Raw genomic sequence first — 24716 nt, forward strand, 5'->3', positions numbered from 1 at the left:
GGCTTCCCCTACCTTGTACACTGGGAACATGCGTGGCCTGCCCTCCGACATCAGTGTAATGGCAGGAAACAAAAAAATGTTTGAATTTTTGGGTGTCCCACAAGGGATATACATGTCTTTGTTTCAAAATTAGACTTGGTGGGTCTCTCCCACTGGTAGTATCCTGCCTGCATTCCGGGAAGCAGTGGTGTGTTTACTTTTATTGTGTGTCTGGTTTCACCTGTATAGCTGGGGGGGGGGTTGATGCTACATGTTACACATTTGTTGATGGACCCCTCTCCCCCATTTCCATGGCCTGTGAACATATGTAATTTGTAACTGCTGTATCATATTCTAGCTATATACATGTGTATATTTACACACACACACACACACACACACACACACACACACACACATATATATATATATATATATATATATGTATATATGTATATATAGACAATACTATATACAGATATATATGTATATGTATGCATACATGTAAATATTTATATATTGCTGTATATATGTATATATATATATATATATATATATATATATATATATATATATATATATATATATATATATATCTATATATAATGACATATGGGTGTATGGGTGTCTGCATATGTATATATCTATATGTGGGTATTTATATGTATTCTGTCTTTGTATGTATACATTTGTACTACAGAGAGGGAGAGGTATATCTCCATATAGCTATGGGTTCATATACACACACACATACCTCTACATATATACATCTACTTCTGGTTATTCCTTTCTTGGTCATGTAGATTAGACTTTGCTGCAGTGGGACTCATAGCCGGTGTGGCTGTTCATTGGGCAATGCCTCTGTCCAATGAACACTTTTGCTTACATGTGAACATGTCATTCTTGTGTGCTGTTTCACACACACACACACACGTATATATATATATATATATATATATATATATATATATATATATATATATATATATATATATATATATATATATATATATATATTTACATATTGCTTATCTATTGCTATGATGGCTTAGTGGTTAACTACTGTGACTATAGTGTACAGGGTCTTGGGTTTGAGCCTTGCAGATGCAGTTTATTTTGTTGCTGGGCAGAATATGGGCCACTGGATCCAGAGTGATTAGGCACTTTAAAGCGGTTGTAAGCGGGTTTGCGTGACGGTAAGCACTGCTAACCTCCGGTTACAGTTTCTTACTCAATTAGCTTCTACTTTGCTTAATCTGTGTGGGCAGTGCTTACCCCTGCGCAAACGCACTTGCACATGCTTACCACTGCTTATTTGTGTTTAGACCTGCTTACTTGTGCCTTATTCATCATGACACTTACACTTCACGTGTGCATTTCATGCAGTACTCCAGTTCACATTTAAATGTTATTATGTAGGTTATATAGCAAAACAATGTAAAATTATGCTCATGTGCTGATTTCCCATGGAAAATGATTCATGCTGCAGTGGGACTCGAACTGGGAATGCCTGCTTATTAGGTGTATGCTCTAACCACTCCACTATTGCTGTTGTGCTTCATTTGCATATATGTTCCTTGTTGTCCTCTTGAGCCTTTTCAGTTGATTTAACCGTAGCTAAGCAATGGGCAAACCCGCACACCTACGGGTAGCTGTACTCGTGGCTTTAAAAAAATAAATACAAGGGTTTCTTCATTTTATTTCAATGTACTGTTACTGTTGAACACATGGGGACTGTTGGTGGAGATATGCGGGCACCTATGAGTGGTTTCGCTCATTTATTTACACTTTCTTCTGTTCTACTTTGCAGGGAGCATGTTTATTCTGAGAGCTCTGCTCTCAGACGCACCCTCTGCACTTGTCCACACTCAGTGTAGGATTTGGAGCTCTGGCGGTGCGCCTTTATTATTATTCATAGCGCTGCCATCCTCCTCTTCAACTGCCGCTTACGTGCAGGACTAGTTTAGTCCTGCACGGCAGATTAGTGAATCCAGGGGATAATAAATAAACTAAAATCACTGCTGCTACACACATATAAACTGCACCAGCAGTGATTCCCAATGGCAGTCATCAGCATTTTCATCTTTTGCATCCTGCGAACTGGACATCTAGCCTCATTTGGCTTGTTGACAGGTCACAGAGTTCATATTCCCTGTGCATCAGATGTTCAGACTTAAAAACATGAATCATCATACTTCTCAGCTTTGAATACTGCTTTTTCAGGTAATAAAGCCTCACAGATATTCATCAGATTAATTATTTTGGTGGTAGCTCAGAGAAATGGGAGACAAATCTATATAAGCAACAATGTCCTATACACAAGCACCACTCAATTATGTTGGTTTAGCTGGTGGTACACTTGTTGTGGCTTCAAAACATTCACAGGGAAGACTAAGATGGCAGCTGTCCTATAGACACTGCTGTTTCTAAGATCTTTCAAAGCTAATACTAATCACTGACTTGTCAGGTAGAGAAATCATTTTTTTTTCAGCTCAAAATTACCAACCTGGTAACTTACTCTATGCATACAAACTATTCAACTACTTCAGATTGGAAGTGGTATTTGGAAAATAAGCAGATTACCTCAGAACCTGTGGGCTCTTCAGTACATGTGCTCTGCATGGTCTCTGCCATGGGCTTGATACTGCTACATTCTTCAGCCTAAAATAACACAAAGACGACAAAAATGCTGACTGATGCTGACTCTATGGACACACAAACTTCTAAAACTAAATTTTCACTGATTGCTTCTCAAGAAAAAGACACTTTACCCAAAAGACCCATAACAGGTAAGCAGCAAAAATTAGTAAAATGCCCTATAAGAACAAAACTGAACTTTCATACCTAGAAGAACTTAAAATAGCACTACAGCCTTTACAACTAGCTGTCCAAAACTTTTCCGACAAGTTAAAAACCTTTGGAGAATCAATTGACCAGGTTATAACCATGGTTGAAAAAACAGAAGCTAAAGTACTGGACAATAAAATCAAAATTGAAACACTGCAGAAAGAATTTTCTTCAAATGCAAAATACATACAGGGACTACAGCAAAAAATACTGGACCTGGAAGCAAGATCCAGATGTAACAACATTATCTTAAGGGGTCTGCCAGAAAGTGTTTATCAGTCTAGCTTGTTAAATACAATATTCAACATTTTTGCTATACTACTAGATAACACAGCTGAAGCTAGACAAATAGTCATTGAGAGAGCCCACAGAGCTCTTTGCCCCCTTTGGATTCTACCAGACAACAACTATTCTATGTCAAACTTCTTCATTACCAAGATCTTAGCAAAATACTTGCATTGGCAAAAAAAATAAAATCAGTTACCTGGAATGGAGCTTTTTTAATCAAGACCTGCCGCTACAAATTAAACAAGAAAGGCAGAAACTACCCACCTTCTGTGCCTAACTGATACAGAATCAAGTCAAATTTTAGATTAAATATCATCATACCCTTTCTTTTCAACACCAAGGCTCCAAATATACAATCTCAAGTGTAAAAGAACCTAAGTCAATCTTTCCCAACATATTTAAAACTGTTCCTGAAGCTAATACACCAAAATGCTGGATTTAATAACTGTTTGTTACTTACATATTTCAGAAACATGAATCACTGCATTCTGACTTTATAGTCAGTGATTTTAATGCTTAAATATTCATTCTAGCACTTACCATGAAAAAAGAGCAGCTTTGTGGATGTCTGAAGTGCTTCTTTCCATGTGGGAACTGCTGATCTGCTCTATACCCCAATCTTTGTGCTTCTACAGCCCTGGGTAGGCCCCAAAACACTTAGTTTCAACTGTGACCTCCCTACCCAGTCTGCAACACTCTCTTAAAGGTATCCAGCCTTAAAAACGTGGTTTACAGAATGAAACTTAAAATGATCTTTTTTTTTTTTTTTTTTTTTTTTTCTGGCTCCTACCTCACTTCTAAGTAATGAATCACCCTCAAATGAGATTTTAGTGAGGAAATCTTCTAAAGAACAATCAGTTCTGTTTTTTTTTTCCAGCATCCTTGGACTATCACTGCTGTTTTACTTGCTGTAGAACCAATACTGCTGATGCTTATACATTGGACTTCAAACCTACTCTGTATGCAACACTACAGCTAAGTTCATACTATGTGGTTTATTGCTAGTTTTCTGTAGCTTTTACAGGCTACATCCAGGATGTTAAGTTATACTGCTGTATTATATTTAACATGGCTTAACCCTCTCAGTTTTTGTACATATCCTTATACTACTGTTACCACTGATTCCACTTATGTTAAAACTAAGTAAATGCTCATACCTTTACTTTCACGACAGTCCATAGTTAAATGAACTGCCTTTCCTACAAATACGTGGCTTTTGTATTATTATATGTTTATCAGTGGTTCTCAAACTTTTCCATACAAAATATATATTATCATCGACAAGACATACTCACAGACCTTGACTTTTTCATATCATAGAGCCTTCATACTTTAAGAAGATGCTAAATACAGATATAATACACCTATACTATTAAAATGATATGTTTCCTTCCTGCTTTTTGGGTATGGCCCATGAATATGTTGCAGAACAACAATACACTGTATATTCATGAAGGCTCACCCACTTACAATAAATGTCTACTGACCTATAACAGTTCTTCTCTAAATGAACTGGGTTACTGCCAAAATTATACCTGTTGTCATTACTACAGTATGTTTTCTGCTTGATGCTATTAACTTGGTTTCTATAGTATAATTAGTATTAACTTGAAATTTGAACTGGATAGATGGTAAATGTGTAATTGCTCTGGTATATATGTGAAATGTTCACAGTCTTTCTTTGCATGATCTGCCAGGTACTGACAGTTGTGAAATGTTAGCAACTATACATATTTCTTAGTTTAATTTCATGTTGAAACTTTATGGTTATAGTATACTGTTTATCTTGTTTATACATGTGGAAGTGTCTCCACAAAATGGAATAGAAGACTTTACTCAGTTTACTTTCACACAGTTCAACATAGGTCATGACATCTTTTGTGTTATACTTAAATATCCAGTTATACCTTATGTGTGACCCACAATAATCATGTCCAGTCATATGCTCTCTACCTCACCTCACCTAACACACTAAGAGCGACCGATTTGCAGTTGATTTGTTAGGAAGTTATGCTAGCTATACTTTGTATTATTTTTTAACTTTGGGACTATTAGAAAAACAATGCTTAGAGATCGCATGCCCACTACTCATCTCAATATTTATAAAGTCAGATCTCTACCACTTACATTCCCTATCTCTTCCGCGCTATGTAGGTTTTTGATTAGGCACAAGGTAATTGCAGGAAGAAACTTACACCTATGTCCCTACAAACTAAGATATCTACTGTCATATTTCCCTTCTTTTCCCTTATCAATGTAACCAAAAATAATCCAGTTCCACGTGGATAATTGATTCATGGAATATTAAGGGGACTCAGATTGAAAAGAAAAGAAAATTAGTTTTTCACTCGGTCTTTAAATCTAAAGCCAACTTAACTCTAGTGCAGGAAACACATTTATTACCAGAACAATGGAATTTTGTGCTCAAGAAAAAGTAGATTAAGTCTGTCATAGCCTCTTGCAAGAATATGAATAGCTCAGGGGTAGCTATCATAGTGAAAGAGAACTTCCCCCAAGAAATCAAAAGCTATGACACAGATACTGAAGGCAGATGGTGTTGCATAACATTCCACTGTCCACACATAGAAAAGCCTATTCTCTTATTAAACTTATACGCCCCTTGCACCAAACAACATGAATTTATCATGACTATTTACAAAATCCTCTCCTCCTTCCCTAACCACTACTATATTCTATGTGGAAAATGGAATGCTATTCAAGATTCACTAACTGACAGAGCAAACACTAAAGCCAAGCATAACAACCATGCTTCTTTAACCATAATGAACCTCAAGAATGACTTTTATTTATTTGATCCTTGTACCTCTCAGTCCAATAACTCCCTCAATAATAAATTCACTTTTTACTCACACTGCCACACGATGTGGTCCAGGCTGGATTTTTTCCTTGTCTCTAATATCCTCCTCAATTATAAAATTGTATATCAGACTGACCCCAGGTTCTTCTCAGACCACTCTAAGATTACTCTAAATATTGACTGGTCCAAAGACCCATCTATTAAAATAGAAGCCACAGCTAGCTACTTAACCCTAACTTATTAAACAACAAAGAGATTCTACAGGAAGTTAAAGGTAACCCTGACCAAGCCTTGACTTCTATCGAACACAGCCAACTACCCTTTGACATTTATTGGCCCTCCATTAAATCCATGATCAGAGGCACTCTCATCAATAAAGCATCTTATTATAAAAACGTACCTATCCCAAGAATCATCTATCAAAAATAAAACAAATAAGCTTGAGACCCTACTTCAATCAACTTTTAATCTTATATTTGAAAAACAATTAATCCATCTACAGAAAAAGCTTTTGGACCTCAACAATAAAAACTTATCTTTCCATGAAATAAGGACTCTAACAAACTACTTGGAGTGGTCCCACCTGCCCTCAAAATTCCTTGCTAGATTAATCAACCAAAGCAAACTCTCCCCAAGTATGACAGAAATAACTTTCCAAGGTAAGAGCTACCATAAAAACCAAGATATAATTGACAGTTTTGAACAAATCTATAGAGGTTCATATATTTTCCTCAACCTTCATTCAAATAAATCAGATATAGAAACCTTCTTGAACCAACTAGCTTTCCCTAAACTTAGCCCTAAATAGCAAACCACCCTATCATCTCCCATTACCCAACAAGAAATTGTAACAGCTCTCAACAAACTTAAGCCCAATAAAGCCCCAGGCCTGGATGGCTTCACTGTAAAATTCTACAAAGCTTTTAGTCAAAAATATCTATTTTTCTTCTTCACCTATTTACCTGCATTACTCATAATAGAATAAAAGTTTACACTTAAATGCTCCAAAATGATTTTCATACATAATTCCAACTTGGATCTTAAAAACCCTTGGAATAATAGGCCCATCACTCATATTAACCTCAACATGAAGATCTACACTTCTATCCTAGTTAACAGAATTAAACCTATTATCTCTACCATTATCTCCACTGAACATTCAGGGTTCACTCAGAATAGACAAACCTTTGACCACACTCTTCTTCTCAATGCCCTCTTAATCCTTTCTACCACTAGTCACAACCCTATATATACCTGGCTATCTATGCCTCTAAAGCCTTTGACAGACTGAATGTAGAAGTTCTCCTATCTACTCTCCCTAGGTTCAACTTTCCTCCAGCTTTCATATAATTCATTAAAACTCTATACTCCAATGACCACACTATCTTACAAATCAACAACAACCTTTCTTCTCAAATTGACATTAAAAATTGAGCTAGACAAGGGTGTCCAATGTTGCTCTAGCTATTTAACCTCTATATTGAACCTCTTTTTCTGTTAATCACCCCAAAAACTTTCATTGAATTCCCATACTCTTCAATACTAAAATTCCATTCTCAGTCTTTGCTGATTAACTTACCCTCTATTACTTCCTCCCCAATTCTAACCTTCCAAAAATACTAGACTCAATGGATAAATACTCAAAATCTCCAACTATAAACTAAACTTAGAGAAATCAACCATTTCCCCCTGAACCCTTTTGCTGACTACCTAGCTGCCCTCCTCTCAAATTAAAATTAATGATTCTCTACAGTATCTTGGTATTTCTTTCACCATGACTTGAACCAAAGCTATTCAAATAATATCTCCAAATTACGATCTAACATCCAAGGTTTGAACAGATGGGCAAAATTAAATCTCACACTTCTCGCCAAAGCTGCTATAATCAAATTAAACATTCTACCTCATCTACTTTATGTTTTCAACACATCTAACATAACATTTCATAGCAAATTTTTTAAAACTCTCCACAAATCTTTCTCCAAATTCCTATGGTCCCCCGAATCAATTAGAATTAGCTATAATAGACTAACTCTCCCAAAAGACAAGGGTGGCTTAAGTCTACCTGACTTCAAATTTTATTACGATATTATCAATGGTAACAAGATAGTAACAATAAGTGATTAATCTGATTACGCTCCCAATTTGTCTAGCTGGTCTCCTACATGGATACAATTATACTATAACTATATCAAAACATTCAGCTCTAATCCCAAAACTCTCCACTTTCTGAATACAGAAAACCTAAAAAACTTCAAATTACTATCAATCATTAAGCATAAAATAACTATTCTTCAGAATATTTTCAAATCTCTAAAACTGTCCATTGCTTTTAATACACTGCAGCCATTCTGCCTCAACCCCAACCTTAGATTGAACAACAAAATGATCAACCTGGATAACTATCCCCTTATCAGAGAGTTAACTATATCAGAAACACCAACACATGAAGTATATATCAAATACACAAATCCAAGCATGTTACCAGTTTCTATTTTATTAGCTAAGCGATCTGGTAACTTGGCATTTCGCCTTCAAGTAACTTTCTGAAATTACATCAAAATTCATTAATTGTTCAAACACAATTATATACATTTGTACATATAAATATAAATCTAATATATATTTTTTAGTTTCATACTAAAAAAAAAATGTTGCATCATTAAATACCCAATTCAAGGTTAAGTACAAAAGGCTTCAAAGTCTTAAACTTTAAAATCATTTTAGTCTCAAATTCAAGTAATCTATAAGAGTAATCCCCCTCCCCCAATGGAGAATGGTTTACCAAGCACACAAAATTTTAAACTATTAGGGGAACCTAGTATGAAACTAAAAAATATATATTAGATTTATATTTATATGTACAAATGTATATAATTGTGTTTGAACAATTAATGAATTTTGATGTAATTTCAAAAAGTTACTTTAATATTTAATTGTATAATTGAGTTGATTGATTTGGTTGTTTGTGCTAATTGCTGCTGCTGAATGTGTATATATACTTGCTTAAGTTATGTATTTATTGTGATCCTTGAAGGCGAAATGCTGAGGTACCCGATCGCTTATCTAATAAAATAGAAACTGGTAACGTGCTTGGATTTGTGTATTTGATATATAGTTAACTATATCAGATCTCTTTCCTCTCAGAAATAATTAATTATCCAAAATAAGACTACACATGTCTCTACCCAAAAGTTATACAATCATCATGAGACAAATCCTTGAACTCTGTCATAACACCTTGGATGATACATTCTCTAAATCTAAATGATATTAAAGCCTGCAAATCCATATGGAATCTCCTCTTACTTAAGAAGAAAATTATTTCTATTTCATACAAACTTATTATTTCTATCTGAATCCAAAATGATCAAATGTTTTCAAACTACTGGAAAGACCAAGATCCCTCCATTTCCTCTAACCAAATCTCCCAAGCTATTCAACTCTCCTTGAAACTTAATTCCCTTAAAAAACTTAACTATGCCAAACTTATAATCTTAAGCAATGCATACTTCACCCCTGCCATACTTTTTAAAATCTATCCCTCTTCCTCTCCCCTTTGTCCCCATTGTACTAATCACAACACTGACCTGCTCCATACTTTTTGGCGCTGCAAATGCTCTTATAGATTCTGGTGCTCCCTTAAGGAACAATTAGAAAAAAAGGAATATGATAAAATGTCTTTGTCCTGGAAATCTGCAATATTACATATCCCCTCTACAGGATTATCCAGACTTCAGACTCGTATTTTAATACCACTCTTTTCCCTTGTCAAACACTATATCAGCCTTAACTGGAAGGATAGATCTCTACTCACTTGGGATGGATTTAAACAACTTGCTACCAAGCATTTTGATAGACAATTTGATAGGAAATCTATGCAAAGTGGATGCACCAGATGTTGTAGTCGTTGTAATTTCTGTTCTTACATAGACAGTAGTATGGATTTTTTTCACACTGATCAACAGAAAGTTTTTAATATAAGAGCAGATGCTAATTGCATGACTCCTCATGTGATATACCTAGCTGTTTGCCAATTATGCTCCTCTTTCTATGTTGGAAATACGAATCGACCATTTAGGGATAGGATAAGGGAACATGTATATCACATGAGGAAAGGCACATTACATAATGCTCTTGCTAAGCATGTAGCGTCGAATGATGATAAACATAGATTTTTATTTAGGGTACTTGAAGTCATTACTCCAAATTCTAGAGGAGGTGATATCAAGATATATACAGACCAAATGGAACTGGAAACAATAAGACCCAAGATAATGTTCACCGTTTATTGTAAGCGCTTTCGGCTTAGTCCTTACTAAGCCTTCTTCAGACAAACAGTGAATACTACATTACTAACAGATTATATACATTCATTACTTAATTGATTATTACTAATTAAAAGGGCAATGTTCAATAACTATAAATTTTCTTAAAATACAGACCAAATATAACCTTTAAAAATATATATATATAACCTTTAAAAAGGTATAGAAACCTCACCACTTTAACAGAAAATGTCTGCATCAATTCATATACATTTTTATAGTAATTCATAAATTCATATGCTTGATATTATAAATACATTGAATTATACATCCCTAATCGGAAACAAACTGCTGTCGATGGGATGTATATGTTATTATAATATATGAATTATTATATTTGATAAATTAAAATCAACATGAAATCAAAAATACCACACAAACCAGGCTTAAACACATTACTTGTTTAAATATTCATCAATAAATGAATATTTGTTATTCACACATCTATCTATTTAATGACAATAATTTTAACATACATTTAATTGACATAGTTTCGTTTAAACCAGGATATGACTGTGCATTAGTCAAAATTTGCCATTTTAACTCATCTAATTCTAAATTCAATTGCCAAGGACCCCCTCTAATATTCAAAATTCTTTGTTGAAGAATGGTGAATTTAAATGTATGAGATGGATGTTGGGAAACATGCTTTGCTAGAGCATTATTGGGGTCACCTTTATTGATAGCATATATGTGTTCATACACTCTCTGAATGTATAAACAAAAAAGTTATACCTAAGGGTCTCCGTCAATGGAGATTTCCAGCAGGGCTTGTAGCTGGTTCAACATTTCATGCTGAATTGTTGGAATTGTTTGATAGACAAGCAGCAGAATTTTTAAAAGCACTTATCAACTTTTATGATTCAGAAATAATTAGATTTAAGGGTGAGCTTGAATCTCTGGACCAAATTATAAAAGGACACATAGATTTCTCAAGATATAAATTTGAGTATTGTCGAATTTATACCAGTATAGATACAGCAATGGAGAAATTCTTGAGTACTAAAAAACGCAAGCTCCAGAGGGACATTGACGCTAATAATGAAGCGTACCCTGACCCCCCTCCACTTAAGGCTGAGAATATAAACAATCAGGGTATTCTAGTTGAATCTAATGACCAGGTAGTGCAGAATGATGATGGTCATCATGCCTTGTCTATACCAGCTAATGAGCCAGTTCAAAATGTACAGCTCCGACGGAGTGAAATACTTATTAATCAGCAAAATAATAGAAATAATAATAATAACAATTGTTCCGTAGGAAATAATAACCAATCTAATCAGGGTTTTCACCCCAGGAACAACAAACGTTCGAACAACAACAGGAATACGAACGTCAATTCCCCATTAATGAGGAATACCAGGAGGCAACCCAAGAGATAGAGTTTTTGGCTATTAATAATACACCTCCCTTAAAAATATTGGTGTCATCAGCAGGAGATTTCAAGGTTTTTAATTATTCCACATTGACCATTGATGAACAGATGGTAAACCTTTTATCCAAAGGCTTGTCTTTTGTACCAGATAAGACTATAGATGTGGCAGAAACTATTATTGACTTAAAATTGTATACACGAAAGCTCAATTTAAATATGCTCATGGGTAATAACCCCTCTATTACTAATATTTTAAGGGTTTCTAGTCAATATAATCCACCATTACATCCTGATTTACACATTTTGATAAAATGTGAACTAGACATAAGAAATATAGCTAGTTCTCACAGAAACAAGCACAGTAAAAATCTCACTGAAGATGAATCTAACCTCATCACCTTAATTAAAAGCACTGATATTAGGGTAATGAAACCCGATAAGGGAGGCGGTCTTGTCTTTATGGACCAACAAATATATAATGACAAGATTGAAAAACATCTTAATACGGAATCCTATAGTCAAATATCTAAAAATGAGGTAAACGGGGCTTATAGAAAAATCAAACAATGTATCGAAGAATTGTTTATTGAATCTTCTGTTGACATTCAACAGTATGAATATATTTCTATGGGAGCACCAATCATTCCGGCTATATTTGGAGCCCCAAAAATCCATAAATCGTTGGTTGATCCACCTTTTAGAATAATTGTAGATGGTCGTGGTTCAATCACTTATGGATGTGCAAAACTTATCGATAACTTACTAAAGCCAATTTTATCCAAACAACCTCAGATTTGTAAAGATTCGTGGTCATTTTTGGAAGAGATCAATAAACTTACATACCACGAAAATAGCACATTCATAACAATAGATGTCAAAGATCTATACACAGTTATCCCCCATGATTTAGGGATTGAATGGGTATCTGAATTTTTGGTAAAGAATAAAATCGATTCCAGTGATATTTATTTAATAACGTCCTTATTGGATCTTATATTAACTAATAATTTCATGACATTTAATAACAAATTCTTTTTACAGAAATCTGGAGTCGCCATGGGTTCCCCATGTGGAGGCGCATTCGCTAATGTCGTAATGGCCCACTGGGAACATACCCATTTATTTACAAACCCATTGTTTAATAACAATGTCTCCTGGTACACTAGGTATCAGGATGATATGTTTTGTTTATGGAAAGGGGACCCAGAAGACATTGTTGGATTCATAGAATCAATTTCAAATTCTACTTCTTTTCTAGAATTTACATATGAGACAGGATCTGAAGCCATTAATTTTTTGGATGTCTCATTGTACAAGGATAGAGTAGAACATTCCTATAAGAGTAGAATTTTCAGGAAACCTACATATTCGAACAGTTTTTTACATTTTTCTAGTTGCCACCCAATGCATCAGAAACGTGCAGTCATCAAAGGACAAATGGTTAGGGCAGCTCGCATGACCTCAGACATTTTTGATTTTGAATGTGAATGTGATTTGTTACAGAACATGTTCATCAATAGGGGCTATCCTGAATATTTTATTAGAACTATTAGATCTGAAGTTGTACAGAAACGAAAGTTAGGACACTTTCTACCACTGTTACAAGTTAATTCAGGACCCTATTTAGAGCTTGCAATATCCCCGACTAATATGGTCAATGATAGTGTGAATGAAGGTAATATTGAAAATACATCATATCACGTTAGTTTTTTGCTAACCTATTCATTAGATCACAAGTATCTAAAAGATATGTTGTACAAGAATTGGTCAATTATCAGAAATAATGAACATTTATTGGTTGCCTTAGGGAATAAACCAAAGATTACATATAAGAGGGGTCCAAATTTGAAAAACATTCTCGAGAAAAAACATAATATTTGCATTACACATTCAAACATAAAAGGAATGTTCAAATGCGGTAGCTGCCAACAATGTAAGTTTATATTCACTGGACATACTTGTGTCATCAATGAAAAGAAGTATTTTCTTAATGTAAAATATAATTGTGACAGCAAAATGGTGGTCTATGCTGCATTATGCCAACAATGTAATGGATTTTACATAGGAAAAACGGAGAGAAAATTTAGGCAGAGAGTGTATGAACACATATATGCTATCAATAAAGGTGACCCCAATAATGCTCTAGCAAAGCATGTTTCCCAACATCCATCTCATACATTTAAATTCACCATTCTTCAACAAAGAATTTTGAATATTAGAGGGGGTCCTTGGCAATTGAATTTAGAATTAGATGAGTTAAAATGGCAAATTTTGACTAATGCACAGTCATATCCTGGTTTAAACGAAACTATGTCAATTAAATGTATGTTAAAATTATTGTCATTAAATAGATAGATGTGTGAATAACAAATATTCATTTATTGATGAATATTTAAACAAGTAATGTGTTTAAGCCTGGTTTGTGTGGTATTTTTGATTTCATGTTGATTTTAATTTATCAAATATAATAATTCATATATTATAACAACATATACATCCCATCGACAGCAGCTTGTTTCCGATTAGGGATGTATAATTTAATGTATTTATAATATCAAGCATACCAATTTATGAATTACTATAAAAATGTATATGAATTGATGCAGACATTTTCTGTTAAAGTGGTGAGGTTTCTATACCTTTTTAAAGGTTATATATATATATTTTTAAAGGTTATATTTGGTCTGTATTTTAAGAAAATTTATAGTTATTGAACATTGCCCTTTTAATTAGTAATAATCAATTAAGTAATGAATGTATATAATCTGTTAGTAATGTAGTATTCACTGTTTGTCTGAAGAAGGCTTAGTAAGGACTAAGCCGAAAGCGCTTACAATAAACGGTGAACATTATCTTGGGTCTATTCTTATTGTTTCCAGTTCCATTTGGTTTGTCTTTTCACCAGTTTCTTTTTTGGTTATTTGTTTGAAGATATATACAGAGAGTAAGGAGACAGTATGGATAATTTTATTGAGATCAGATAGAGGACTCGGTCTCAATGATAGGGCTTCTATCAAACCAATATTGAGACAGCGTAGGAACATTAAATAGCCCCTAAAAAATACACATTCTATCTCTTTAAAGATAGTTGCTATACACACTATTATTATGTGTATCACGTTCTAGAATTGGTTATCATATATACACTGAGTTTATTATTTTATAAGACATTATATTTATATATATATATATATATATATATATATATATATATATATTTTTTATATATATATATATATATACATATTTATTACAATATACATACTCCTACAAAAATATACATGAGATTTCATATGTTTGTTATTAGGTACATATAATCCTATTTTATATAGGTATGGATGTATTTTTTATATTTTCATATATTTTTGTATTTTTTATATGTATAGATATACATTAACTTACAATTTTAGGTTCTTTATACATAGTACTGTTTTAAATGATTTTATTCATATCTGTTATTTCATAGATATATTCACTAGGCTAGGTTTTATAATGCCAGTCTATTTCTTTAAGTAATCATATCAATTAACTAACTTGATAGATTAATTAATAAGAATTTGTGTATATATAAGACGTAGAATCTGAGAGTCAATGTAAGATCTGATGAAGCTGCATAGCGAAAGCGCTTATCTTGTTAATTATTCTTTATAATAAAGTACTTGGTTTTTAAAGTTTTATGTTGCAACTTGTCTTCGCTCAGTCCTGCAACCTTGATTTATTATAAATTTTGAATTTATACTGCTTGAACGAGCGTTTGCCGGCATAGCAGCAACCACCGCTATTTACCTTACAAGTTATCTATTGTTTTGCTGCTAACTGGGGCAAGTTTTCGCTAAACATGACTGACATTGAGCTCAACTATGTCCCAAGAGGTGAAGACCGTGGGAGTGACGTATTGCAATGAAGATTTAAACAATACCTTAATGAAGTTACCAACACTTCCAGTTTTTTTTGTTACTGATGACGTGAATGAAGCTCCAGTTGACTGGGAAAGGCTGCATGCACTACTAGAAGGGATCGAGAAGGATTTCATGAAGCTGAAATGCTTCCAAACACAGAGAGTACATTTTCAGTTCTCCCTTGACCAAAACATCATTCCAACAGGCTTACATGTTTTTACGATGCCAAGTCAGGGCAAGGATTACCCTGAAGCCCTCCTCAGTATGGAGAACATCGATGTCTGTGCTGTGACTGAAACCTGGTTCAAGGCTCCTGAGAGCACCCCAGCACTATCAGGTTATACCTCATATCATGCGTTCCAGCCCCAAAATCCGGACCGAACCACAAAAGGAGGGGGAGTATCCATATTCATAAAGGATACCCACACCTCCAGGTTAGTGGCAACGCACGAAGCATCAGAGACCATCCAAGTACAATTAACCATAGGTAAAACTGTCCTACAGTTTGTAGCATGCTACAGACCACCCTCTCAAACTCAGGAAACCCACACAGCCTTCCTGAAGACACTGGAGAGTATGAATGTCTCTCCAAACACCATCATATTGGGTGACTTCAACTACCCAAACATAGACTGGGAACATTACTCAAGCCCCAACACCCTAGCACAAAGGTTCCTGGAGTTCATAAACTCAAATGCTATGGAACAACTAGTCACCATTCCCACAAGAGGAGAAAATATACTAGACCTGATCATCACAAACTTGGGGACAAAATGCTCCACACCGGAAGTATATCCCTCATTGGTGAGATCAGACCATAAATTAGTCTCACTGGAGATCCACATCCCGCCCCCAACCCCAGCAAAAAAGACCACAGTGAAGAACTTCTCAAAAGCAAACTTCACACTTCTTAAGACTGGAGTGGTATCCTTCAAGGCCCCCGAGCCAGTGGAAATCACAACCCACGCTGCTGAAACCCTTACAAATGCCTTCTACGAGCACCTGCAGGAATGTATGGATCAAGCAATCCCTAATAAAATCTAGACCCTTTCCACCAAAGGCAGACGCCCGGTCTGGTGGACCCCAGCCATAAACAAACTCTACAACAAGAGGAGAAAGCTACTACATGACACAGCAAAATCCCTAAAAGGGAAGGCATCTCTGATCAATACTAGCAAAAAACTACGATCACTCATAAAATCATCCAAGGCCAACTTTGAGAGAAAAATCGCTAAAGACACAAAAGACAATCACAAGGCCTTCTTTAGCTATGTTAGAAACCTGGGTGGAAACTCCCAGATATGCTCAGAATTAGTCCAAAATGATACAAAAATCACTGAACCCACAGACATTGCCAACATACTGGCAGACAGGTTCAGTGCAAATTTCTCCCCCCCCCCCCAAAAGGAGAAATATCTATCCCACCAGAGTCTAGTCTCCCAAACATCTCAGATGCCTAGGTGAGAGCTGCTCTCTCTAAAGCAAAAAACACAGCATCAATGGGACCGGACGGTGTCCCCGGCTGTGTGCTACACAAACTCAATGAGGAACTAAACCCACACATAAGGCTGCTGTTTAATGTTAGCCTTACTACAGGATATGTACCCAAACAATGGCGTATGGCAACTGTGGTCCCACTCCACAAAGGCGGTGCTTCTACAGACCCTGGAAATTACCGCACCATAAGCTTGATGAGCCTTGTCTGCAAGGCTAAGGAGAGGATCATAATGGAACTCATAAATAAAGACATTGGGGACCTACAGACACTGGATCCTACCCAATTTGGCTTTGTCAAGGGCAGATCCTGCCTCTTGAACTTGGTCGACTTTTTCGAAACAGTCACTAAGGCCATTGATGAGGGTAAGGCAGTTCACACAGCCTACCTTGACCTAGCAAAAGCGTTTAACACAATACCCCACTCGGGCATCATAGAAAAGCTCACCAGCTTAGATGTAAACCCATATGTCACAAGATGGGTTGCAAACTGGCTCAAGGACAGAACCCACAGGGTTAGAGTTGCTGGTACCATGTCAGACTCTAAGCCGGTCACGAGCGGTGTCCCACAGGGCTCAGTCCTGGGCCCCCTCTTATTCGGCATTTATTTTTCTGAAGTGCAGGCAAAAATAGGGGGATTGTGGCTGACAAAATTTGCAGATGACTGCAAACTGGGCACCATAATTGACACTCCATCAGACACAGACATCCTCCAGAGAGGTCTCATAGAAATGGATAACTGGTGCCAGAGCCATGGCCTTAAGCTAAATGCCAAAAAATGTATAGTCATACCCTTTGGGAAAAACAAGGTAACCCCTAATTACCACATAGGTGGTAATCCATTAAACACGGAAGAAGTTATCAGGGACCTGGGGACCCAAGTTGACAGTAACCTCTCTTTTGACACTCACATTGCCAAAGTGGTTAGGAAGACCTTCTACATTGCCCACCTGATCATGAAGGGATTCACATCCAGATCAGGAGAGGTCAGTGTACCCCTGTACTCTTCACTTATCAGACCAATGAAAAGAGTACAACGCCCCATTCGGAATGTACCTTACCCGACACCTGCACCAGTTGGAAAGACCCCAAAAGTTCCTCACCAAAAGGATAAAGGGGCTCAAACATATGTCATACGCTGCCCGACTGAAGAAACTCCAGCTCTATTCAGTCGCATACCGTCTGCTCAGAGGTGATCTGTGCCTGACATACAAGGCCATGTCCAACCCGAATTAATGGACATGCTCCACCTCAAAAATCCAAATCCACCAGAGCCACGAGAGCAAGAGACTTAAACCTCAACACGGATGTAAATAGGATGTGCTGGAGGGACAGATTCATCACCCAGAGACTCCCTACACTATAGAACAGAATCCCAGTCCATGTGAGGCAGAGCCCCTCACTGACTCTGTTCAAGAGAAATCTTGACGAGTGGATGGGAGAGCGTAGGTTTACCCTGGGAATCATCTCTGTGTCACTGCTGGACAGAGGCACAGCAAACTAATGGGTATAGTATTCTCATCCTAAGGGGTGGTGAAAGCCACACACACTCTGGCTAGGCTTATAAATGCCCTAGGGCAGATAGCCTAGTATAATCCTATGAACCTATGAACCTATGAATTGCTAGCGAGATGTCAGCGACTCAACAGAATGTTGAGTCGGAACTATCTGAAATTATTAATAGACTTTTTTGTACCAGAAGAAAGTAAGTTGATAGAGAGCATTAACGCTAAACAACAAACATTATATAGAGAGTTTTCTGATGATCTCGTACAACCATTACTGGAAAATCTATTGGATTGTGTGTTAGCTTTTGAAAGGAAGCTACTGCAACAAAAAAGAAACAAAGCCAAAAGGGACATTAATGATTTTAGATTAAGCCAAGTCTTTACGTGGCCTAGACCAGGGCATGGACAAAATGAACAGAATGTGATGGTGAACAGTGATAATGTCACAAATAGTTCACAATATGTAAATAAAAATACACAAAATGTTATTTAATGTGACAATAATAGTAATGAAGTGAAGAAAAATATGTGTGCTTCAAATGTTTCAAATAACAATGTTGGGAATAATAATATGTTAACTTTAAATGCTCGGAGGACATTTACTGCTGAAGACAATGCAGAATTAAATGAGGATACTTGTATAGAGAATGCAAAAATTCATGTAACTGATACACTTAATTGCAAAGACTCAGTAGATGTCATACATATTATGCATCCTAGTGTGAATTTAGACAGTAACCTATATCCTAATGTTCACATAGTTAAAGATAAGACACCCCAAATTAATGGGGACTCTGAGGCTGTGGTGAGACCAAAGGTTAAGACCTTAGAAAAATTAAGTAATAAAACAAATGCTGAATTGGTTTTTCCTCTACCGATACGCATGGACAAAGGCTCTCAGAGGGCGAGGTCTATGAGTCGAAGGAGGTAGAAGAGGAAGTTTTCAGGGGACAATCTATCCCACCAAACTTTAAAGAAAATGTGGACACACAAGCGTTAGTGCATAATTTATCAAGTAAGACATTAACTAATGAAGATATTCAGCTGTTAAGCAAGGGTTTAAATTTTATTCCAAGAAGTCATAGTAAACTAACAGATACAATTACTGACTTAAAAATATTCTGCAGAAATGTTATGCTGAAATTACTATATAAAGACCAAATAAGTAATATATCTAGAATTGAAGCATTTACATTTAAGAAATTAAGTGATTTTGTGCCAACGCATCATCCCCTCATTGAGGCATACTTAAAGTTAACTGAGGGATGAGCTACACATGTACTATGCAAATAGAGTAGTGAAGAACAGATGCAATAGGAGAGATAATTTAACCTATAAAGAAAGACTAAGTCTAAAGAAATTACAAGAAGACCCTACAATAGCTATTAAACCAGCTGAAAAAGGAGGCAGCATTGTCATTATGGATATGCAAGACTATATCGGAGCAATGACAGAATTGATGCATGACAAATTCTATGAGTTAATAACAAATGATGATGTTAAAGAAACTATAAGATATGTAAAGGATACGTTACAGGATATATTTAAAAGTAAATTGATAGATAAGGAATTATAGGACTACCTTACTATTTTAACACCTACTATTCCAGTTATTCATGGACAGCCAAAGATACACAAAGACAGTAGGAACCCACCCATGAGACCGATAGTCTCAGGTCAGGGTTGGGTTGCAGAACATTTATCAGTATTTGTAGAAAAACATCTGAGGGCTGTACTAAATAAAAATAGAGTAGTACTTAAGGACTCTAAACAATTCCTTGTAGAGTTTTATGATTGTATCCAACAAAAAACAATCACAAAAGACTATTTATTCATCACGTTTGACATACAATCACTATTCACAGTAATTCCCAATGAATTAGGTTTGAATTATACATTACAATATCTGAAAAATCATAGTGACTATACAAATGTACTTATTGATCTAATAGTTCATTTCCTAGAACTAGTCCTAGAAAACAATGTCTTTATGTTCAAGGATAATGTCTATAGACAGAGAGATGGTGTAGCTATGGGCACATCATGTGCCAATAGCTACGCCAATATGTTCCTTGCATATTGGGAAGAACATACACTATTCACACAAAATTTCTTCAAGAAACATGTGATATTCTATAGACGTTTTGTGGATGATGTTTTCATTCTTTGGAAAGGGACATCACATCAACTCGAATCCACACACTTACTTATGAATAACTTAATACCATGTCTCAAGTTTACCATGCAGTTCTCAGAGGACAGGATTGAGTTTCTAGACCTATACATAGAGAGGCTGCATAATAATTTAATCAATACAGGAGTTCATCGTAAGACATGTCATTGCAATTCATTGCTTTTAAGATCTAGTATGCACCCTCCTTTTGTCTTTAGAAATATTGTGAAAGGACAAGCTATTAGAGCCTCCAGATTGAATTCTATAGATGAGGGTTTTCATACTGAGATAAATGATTTGAAGCATAGACTATTAACTAGAGGCTATAAAGCTGAAGAGATATATTCCAATATAGATGAAGTACACAGCCTACGCTCCACTTCAGCCATGCCATATTTTGGACCTAGCAGTACTAGTTATATCGAGAAAGAGAATAAAAGTGAATCATTCACAAAATTCTCTACCTTTTTTTCCTCTGACTATACAGAGATTAAGCAGATTATAGACAAACATTAGGGTATATTGCAGGTAGATGAAGACATTAAACAGATAGTAGGAGAAACACTGAGGTTTCTATTTAAGAATAAACATAACTTAAAAAGAATGTTATGCTATCCTAAATTTGATAGGAAATCTATGCAAAGTGGATGCACCAGATGTTGTGGTCGTTGTAATTTCTGTTCTTACATAGACAGTAGTATGGAATTTTTTCACCCTGATCAACAGAAAGTTTTTAATATAAGAGCAGATGCTAATTGCATGACTCCTCATGTGATATACCTAGCTGTTTGCCAATTATGCTCCTCTTTCTATGTTGGAAAGACGAATCGACCATTTAGGGATAGGATAAGGGAACATGTATATCACATGAGGAAAGGCACATTACATAATGCTCTTGCTAAGCATGTAGTGTCGAATGATGATAAACATAGATTTTTATTTAGGGTACTTGAAGTCATTACTCCAAATTCTAGAGGAGGTGATATCAAGATATATACAGAGAGTAAGGAGACAGAATGGATAATTTTATTGAGATCAGATAGAGGACTCGGTTTCAATGATAGGGCTTCTATCAAACCAAAATTGAGACAGCGTAGGAACATTAAATAGCCCCTAAAAAATACACATTCTATCTCTTTAAAGATAGTTGCTATACACACTATTATTATGTGTATCACGTTCAAGAATTGGTTATCATATATACACTGAGTTTATTATTTTATAAGACACTATATTAATATATATATATATATATATATATATATATATATATATATATATATATATATATATATATATATATATATATATTTATTACAATATACATACTCCTACAAAAATATACATGAGATTTCATATGTTTGTTATTTGGTACATATAATCCTATTTTATATAGGTATGGATGTATTTTTAATATTTTCATATATTTTTGTATTTTTTATATTTATAGATATACATTAACTTATAATTTTAGGTTCTTTATACATAGTACTGGTTTAAATGATTTTATTCATATCTGTTATTTCATAGATATATTCACTAGGCTAAGTTTTATAAAGCCAGTCTATTTCTTTAAGTAATCATATCAATTAACTAACTAGATAGATTAATTAATAAGAATTTGTGTATATATAAGACGTAGAATCTGAGAGTGAATGTAAGATCTGATGAAGCTGCATAGCGAAAGTGCTTATCTTGTTAATTATTCTTTATAATAAAGTACTTGCTTTTTAAAGTTTTATGTTACAACTTGTCTTCGCTCAGTCCTGCAACCTTGATTTATTATAAACTTTGAATTTATACTGCTTGAACGAGCGTTTGCCGGCATAGCAGTAACCACCACTATTTACCTTACAAGTTATCTATTGTTTTGCTGCCAACTGGGGCAAGTTTTCGCTAAACATGACTGACATTGAGCTCGAATATGTCCCAAGAGGTGAAGACCGTGGGAATGAGGTATTGCAACGAAGATTTAAACAATACCTTAATGAAGTTACCAACGCTTCCTGTTTTTTTGAAAACGTGACTGTTACTGATGACGTGAATGAAGCTGCAGTTGACTCGGGAAGGCTGCATGCACTACTAGAAGGGATTGAGAAGGATTTCATGAAGCTGAAACGCTTCCAAACACAGAGAGTACATTTTCAGTTCTGCCTTGACCAAAACATCATTCCAAGAGGCTTACGTGTTTTTACAATGCCAAGTCAGGGCAAAGATTACCCAGAATTGCTAGCGAGATGGCAGCGACTCAACATAGAGGTGAGTCGGAACTATCTGAAATTATTAATAGACTTTTTTGTATCAGAAGAAAGTAAGTTGATAGAGAGCATTAACGCTAAACAACAAACATTATATAGAGACTTTTATGATGATCTGGTACAACCATTACTGGAAAATCTATTGGATTGTGTGTTAGCTTTTGAAAGGAAGCTACTACAACAAAAAAGAAACAAAGCCAAAAGGGACATTAATGATTTTAGATTAAGCCAAGTCTTTACATGGCCTAGACCAGGGCATGGACAAAATGAGCAGAATGTGATGGTGAACAGTGATAACGTCGCAAATAGTTCACAATATGTAAATAAAAATACACAAAATGTTATTTCATGTGACAATAATAGTAATGAAGTGAAGAAAAATATGTGTGCTTCAAATGTTTCAAATAACAATGTTGGGAATAATAATATGTTAACTTTAAATGCTCAGAGGACATTTACTGCTGAAGACAATGCAGAATTAAATGATGATACTTGTATAGAGAATGCAATAATTGATGTAACTGATACACTTCATTGCAAAGACTCAGTAGATGTCATATATATTATGCATCCTAGTGTGAATTTAGACAGTAACCTATATCCTAATGTTCACATAGTTAAAGATAAGATACCCCAAATTAATGGGGACTCTGAGGCTGTGGTGAGACCAAAGGTTAAGACCTTAGAAAAATTAAGTAATAAAACAAATGCTGAATTGTTTTTTCCTCTACCGTTACGCATGGACAAAGGCCCTCAGAGGTCGAGGTCTATGAGTTGAAGGAGGCAGAAGAGTAAGTTTTCAGGGGACAATCTATCCCACCAAACTTTAAAGAAAATGTGGACACACAAGCGTTAGTGCATAATTTATCAAGTAAGACATTAACTAATGAAGATATTCAGCTGTTAAGCAAGGGTTTAAATTTTATTCCAAGAAGTCATAGTAAACTAACAGATACAATTACTAACTTAAAAATATTCTGCAGAAATGTTATGCTGAAATTACTATATAAAGACCAAATAAGTAATATATCTAGAACTGAAGCATTTACATTTAAGAAATTAAGTGATTTTGTGCCAACGCATCATCCCCTCATTGAGGCATATCTAAAGTAAGCTGAGGATGAGCTACACATGTATTATGCAAATAGAGTAGTGAAGAACAGATGCAATAGGAGAGATAATTTAACCTATAAAGAAAGACTAAGTCTAAAGAAATTACAAGAAGACCCTACAATAGCTATTAGACCAGCTGACAAAGGAGGCAGCATTGTCATTATGGATATGCAAGACTATATCGGAGCAATGACAGAATTGATGCATGACAAATTCTATGAGTTAATAACAAGTGATGATGTTAAAGAAACTATAAGATATGTGAAGGATACGTTACAGGATATCTTTAAAAGTAAATTGATAGATAAGGAATTATATGACTACCTTACTATTTTAACACCTACTATTCCAGTTATTCATGGACAGCCAAAGATACACAAAGACAGTAGGAACCCACCCATGAGACCGATAGTCTCAGGTCGGGGTTGGGTTGCAGAACATTTATCAGTATTTGTAGAAAAACATCTGAGGGCTGTACTAAATAAAAATAGAGTAGTACTTAAGGACTCTAAACAATTCCTTGTAGAGTTTTATGATTGTATCCAACAAAAAACAATCACAAAAGACTATTTATTCATCACGTTTGACATACAATCACTATTCACAGTAATTCCCAATGAATTAGGTTTGAATTAT

The sequence above is a fragment of the Protopterus annectens genome, chromosome 5.part1 (genome assembly GCF_019279795.1).
Source record: "Protopterus annectens isolate FY-2018-M chromosome 5.part1, PAN1.0, whole genome shotgun sequence".
In the NCBI taxonomy this organism is placed as follows: Eukaryota; Metazoa; Chordata; order Ceratodontiformes; family Protopteridae; genus Protopterus; species Protopterus annectens.